Source organism: Xiphophorus hellerii, chromosome 16 (assembly GCF_003331165.1).
Source record: "Xiphophorus hellerii strain 12219 chromosome 16, Xiphophorus_hellerii-4.1, whole genome shotgun sequence".
Classification (NCBI taxonomy): Eukaryota; Metazoa; Chordata; class Actinopteri; order Cyprinodontiformes; family Poeciliidae; genus Xiphophorus; species Xiphophorus hellerii.
Window position 1 is genome coordinate 25,882,009 of NC_045687.1, and position 6,183 is coordinate 25,888,191.

Sequence of the window (6,183 nt, forward strand, 5' to 3'; positions counted from 1 at the left end):
CAGGGGATGCATTTTTTGGCAATATGGATGTCGAGCCTGCCAAAATATGCATGCCCCCTCTATTTTTCTCAAATGTTATCTACTGATATGAAACTTATACCAGTAGTTCATAGAACATGTGTGATTATGTAGAAAAATGTATTTCACTCTTAACTCTTTATTTCTCTATTTTAGCAGGGGATGCATTTTACGGCAGAGCCTATTATTAGCCTGCCGATATCTGCATGCCCCCTCTATTTTTCTCAAATATAATCCTATTGATATAAAACTCATCCCAGTAGCTAAGAGGATAAGTGTAATTATGTAGAAAAGGTAAAATCCCTCTTGACTCTTTATTTTTTCAAGCTAGGAGGGGGATGCATTTTTTGGCAATATCGAATTTGAGCCTGCCGATATTTGCATGCCATACCTATTTTCCCCAAATATCATCCTATTGATATAAAACTCATACCAGCAGTTAAGGGAACAAATGTGATTATGTAGAAAATGTTATTTCTTTATTATCGCTATTGCAAGGATACTGAAGGAAATAAATCTGACAATGCATCTTTGCTAAATGTAAAGCATGCACAAACCATTTTTATTTTGGTTTAACATAAAAATTAAATCACTTTTTTTTTCATTAATTTCAACAAAAGAATATTCATAACAAAAGGTTTCCTTAACTCACTTGGAGAGTCCCAAAAAGATGTGAAGAGTTGCTTGGAAGTAACAAGGTGAGAAAAACAAGAACAATTATTGTTTATTATAATAAAAAATGTCATAATTGGATAACTAGAATGTTAATTTAACATTTTATCCTCTCAACAAGGACATTTATGAGAAGCAAAGGGATGAAAGTGTCAATGTGGAAATGTGAAACAGTATAACATGCCATCCAGCAAGATGTGGTTTCATGTGGTGTGTTTGCCCTTAAAGTAAGTGCTGTTTAAATATATATATATATATATATATATGTATATATGTATATATACATGGATGCACATGGTCCTCCAGAATGGTTCGGTAGTCCTTGGCAGTGACGCGCCCATCTAGCACAAGTATGGAGCCAAGGGAATGCCATGATATGGCAGCCCAAACCATCACTGATCCATCCCCATGCTTCACTCTGGGCATGCAACAGTCTGGGTGGTACGCTCCTTTGGCGCTTCTCCACACTGTAACTCTCCCGGATGTGGGGAAAACAGTAAAGGTGGACTCATCAGAGAACAATACATGTTTCATATTGTCCACAGCCCAAGATTTGCGTTTCTCGCACCATTGAAACCGACGTTTGGCATTGGCACGAGTGACCAAAGGTTTGGCTATAGCAGCCCGGCCGTGTATATTGACCCTGTGGAGCTCCCGACGGACAGTTTTGGTGGAAACAGGGGAGTTGAGGTGCACATTTAATTCTGCCGTGATTTGGGCAGCCGTGGTTTTATGTTTTTATATACAGTATATATATATATATATACAGTACAGACCAAAAGTTTGGACACAACTGTGTGTCCAAACTTTTGGTCTGTACTGTATATACTTGACTATGATTACTTATATTTCTTATGTAATGTAGAACATTGCCTGTTTACAAATCAATTTATATAACCTTTATGTGTACTGTTCTGTCTCTTTCCACATACATGTATATCTATCTATGTCTGAAGATAGATAGAATTATATATCAATATATTGGTATACATGCTTGTTTACGTTTTTGATGTTGTGAAAAAAAGATTAATATGAAAGTGGTTTTCTAATAATCACATTGCCATTAATCTAATGCTATTTTGTAGGAGTAGAACTTTTAAGATGATGAACAGCTTTGGCTAAACAACTTAAACTGTGCATTTCTGCCTGAAATATAATGTAGTTTATGAATTATATTGCTTTATTACATGGTTGATTTATTTTAATGACAATGGAAAGAGTCTGAAATAAGTATAGCAAAAATGTTAAATTATTCATCAATGTCATGACCTCTATATGACAATCTAATACTTTGACAAATATTTTGTCTTTGTAATGAGTCCGCTGTTACTCTTCTTTCTTTTTTCAAAAAAATATATTTGCCTTTAAAGTTTGCAGAGTGCATACTGGAAAACAAGGACCTGAACTTTCCATCAACAGCAGAAGCTGTTAATACCGTGCGACTCAACATTTCTTCCACACTTCTCTCAGAATCAGGTATCTTTTGACATATTTTTTATTCAGTTCCTATGTGGGTGGGATACTATGTTGTGTGTAAAATCATGCACGCACAAAAAAATTGTGTTAGGTCAGCTATTTTATCTAATTAGAAATATTAAAATATTGAACTTTGCAGATGTGTGAAGTACAATCATGCTAGTGTTTATGTCAAATTCAATTAGTGAAGAACATTTCAATACACCTGGCCTTGATCTCTAATAAATAAATTACACATAACAGCCCAATAGCTGTTGAGGCAAAAAACATAATCAACAAACTTAAAATTGTTCTAGGATACAATTACACTTTTCTTGAGTAGCTTTAATGTAACTTAATAAACAAAAAGGACTTGCAGTTTGTGAAAGTACAAAACTGGAATGAGATGTATTATGTGAACCATTATATTCATTACTGTGTTTTCATAAAATTAACATTTACAAAATGACAAATTTCACAAGATGTACACACATATATATGTAGACATATTAAAATTTTCTGAATGCCATTTTTATACCTTCAGTGGCTTAAGTTGGAGAAAATTATAAAAAAGTAAACACTAAGTGATGCTTTCTTTTACCATAAATCCCAGAAATACCTTAAAAAGATGTGTGTTTCAATTCATGAATAGACAGACACCATGTGCGCCTGCCTAATATGCCAATATGATGTACAGTTTCTATTACTTGTATTTGTTTATGAGACCAGACATTATCAAAAAGGGATGATTAGACAACTGAGATCTACACAGAGGATTATTGTTCCACTTTCAAAAGAACACTAACAAATGGAATTATTTAAAAGAAAAAAAAAAACACAAAAAAATACCATTAAGATTATTTTATAACATTAATTTAAAGATGCGGTTTGTCAGTGGAGACTCTACAGACTCTGCAGACACTGTGACAGTGAGGACACAGAAGATCACATGTGGGTAAGACAACAATGTAATGCAGTGAAAAATCAATTCAAGCAAACCATATACCATCCTTAAAATAGTTGCAAAGTATGTAGATATACAAAAATAAATCATAATAAAATAAATAAACACCCAAGGCAGGTAAGTGGGAAGTAGCTTAAGTTTTTTTTTTTTTAAGTACAGTCGTAAAACATTAAACACAGTTGCTTGTGGTCCTAGAATTTTTTTACCTCCATACATGTCAGGAACATGCTGTCATCTCCTCAAATAAAGGGCTACCAATCATATACTGATAATTAAGAAGAAGCTTTATGTTGACAAAACCCAAAATCACCTTCAGTAAACAGATAAGGAGCTAAAAGAAAACATGCTTTATGTTGTTATTTGACCATTTTGTATTATGTATTTACAGATCACATGTGACAGATGCAACTGGTGGTACCACCAAGGCTGCATTAAGGTCCTACAAACCGACACAGACTGCTGCTGTGCAATGTGTTTATAGATTTTATGTTTGTACCAATCTAATTCGTTAATGACTGCAGTTCAGTGGATTTTCAGTTTAAACATGTGACATAATTTTTGTTGACTTAATTGGTTTTCCAAAGATTTTTGTTATGAATATTCTTTTGTTGAAATTAATGAAAAAAAAAGTGATTTAATTTTTATGTTAAACCAAAATAAAAATGGTTTGTGCATGCTTTACATTTAGCAAAGATGCATTGTCAGATTTATTTCCTTCAGTATCCTTGCAATAGCGATAATAAAGAAATAACATTTTCTACATAATCACATTTGTTCCCTTAACTGCTGGTATGAGTTTTATATCAATAGGATGATATTTGGGGAAAATAGGTATGGCATGCAAATATCGGCAGGCTCAAATTCGATATTGCCAAAAAATGCATCCCCCTCCTAGCTTGAAAAAATAAAGAGTCAAGAGGGATTTTACCTTTTCTACATAATTACACTTATCCTCTTAGCTACTGGGATGAGTTTTATATCAATAGGATTATATTTGAGAAAAATAGAGGGGGCATGCAGATATCGGCAGGCTAATAATAGGCTCTGCCGTAAAATGCATCCCCTGCTAAAATAGAGAAATAAAGAGTTAAGAGTGAAATACATTTTTCTACATAATCACACATGTTCTATGAACTACTGGTATAAGTTTCATATCAGTAGGATAACATTTGAGAAAAATAGAGGGGGCATGCATATTTTGGCAGGCTCGACAACCATATTGCCAAAAAATGCATCCCCTGCTAACTTGGATAAATAGAGTTTAGAGTGAAATAACTTTTTCTACATAATCAGAGTAGTTGTATGAACTGCTGATATAAGTTTTAAATCAATAAGATAATATTTGAGGAAAATAGATAGGGCATGCATATTTTGGCAGGCTCGACATCCATATTGCCAAAAAATGCATCCCCTGCTAACTTGGATAAATAAAGAGTTTAGAGTGAAATAACTTTTTCTACATAATCAGAGTAGTTGTATGAACTGCTGGTATGAATTTCATAGCAATAGGATAAAATTTGAGGAAAATAGGTAGGGCATGCATATTTTGGCAGGCTCGACATCCATATTGCCAAAAAAATGCTTCCCCTGGTAACATGGAGAAATAAAGAATTAAAGAGGGATTTCACCTTTTCTACATAATCAGAGATGTTCTATGAATTACTGGTATGGGTTTTATATCGATAGGATAATATTTGAAGAACATGGAGAGGCCATGCATATTTTGGCAGGCTAATAATAGGCTTTGCTGTACATGCATCCCCTGCTTACATGGAGAAATAAAGAGTCAAGAGTGAAATTACTTTTTCTATACAATCACACTTGTTTTATGAACTGCTGGTATACATTTTGTATCAGTAGAATTATATTTGTGGAAAATATATAAGGCCTACATATATTGGCAAGGTAATAATTTGCTATGCCAGAAAATGCATCCCTCTGCTAACTTGAAGAAATGAAGAGTTAAGAGGGACTTCTCCTTTTCTACTTAATGACACTTATTCTCTGTGCAACTGCTATACGTTTCATATCAACAATAGACAGGGGATACAAATATTGGCAGGCTCAGTCATTAAAATGCATCCCCTCTACATTAATATGCTAGACAGTTAAGCATGATATAAAATGTTCTACATAATGGGCCTCTGTTTTGTAATACTTTAAGCTAATATGATGTTAAAAGAAAAATCGGGAAATTTCAAACCAAATGCGGAGAGCATTTTCTTCAGACACGGACTGAAAAACGTTCGACTCATTTGTCTCAATAAATGTGTAAAAACCGTATTTATTTCAATTAATCTGCGATATAAAACCCACCGTTTTAAGGCTGACATGTTTAAGAAACGTGATATTGTTACGAATATCTTTAACAGTTTCGTCTTCGGTCATATTTCAGTCCGTTTCCTCATTAAAATGCGAGAGTTTAGAAAGATGCGCGCTCCCGCGACAGGGGATGCAATTCTCGGCAGGCATGCATTTCTGGGCATAACACCTGCCCGTTTTCTTTCTGAATGGAATTTGCATGTTCTTCATGCATGGGTTCTCTCCATGTACTCAAACTTCCTCCCACAGTCCAAAAAATATGACTGTCATGTTAATTGATCTCTCTAAATTCTCCTTAGGTGTGTGGGTGTGGGTGGGTGTGGGTGGGTGTGTGAGGGCGTGTGTGCATGGGTTAGACCCATGACAAAAGATTAAATTGCCCCCGCACGCAGCTGCTGTTACAATTTCTTGAGTCTGTCTGACCCATCAAAAGCGTCACATTTTTAAAGGTTTGCAACTGCCTTGCTTTCTCTGGTCCAATACTGATAACTAGCACAATATTTACTTCTCGTGAATTTTACATGCAACAGTCTGCATACTGTATGCAAGTAGGTTGCTTAAATTTTTTCTAGTAGTTTTAGATTACTGAAATATCTCTCCCCATGAGCAACAGTCATAGGCAACATGCAAAATATACATGAAGCAATCCAGACTTCTTCAAGCTGCAGTATATAACTTTAATAAAAAATATGTTTTCTCCATATTTGTTAAAGCTGTCATTATGTCGTGTTATGAGGCAGATAATCTGTGAA

At 34.4% G+C, this 6,183-nt stretch overlaps 1 long non-coding RNA gene across 1 annotated transcript; it reads left to right on the forward strand.

Annotated features, from left to right (window-relative positions):
* The first annotated feature begins 118 nt into the window (after positions 1-118).
* On the forward strand, positions 119-3,008 carry LOC116735003 (uncharacterized). The gene is made up of 2 exons (XR_004342307.1): positions 119-917; positions 2,061-3,008. It is a non-coding gene; the product is annotated as an uncharacterized LOC116735003 (long non-coding RNA).
* The last annotated feature ends 3,175 nt before the right edge of the window (positions 3,009-6,183 follow it).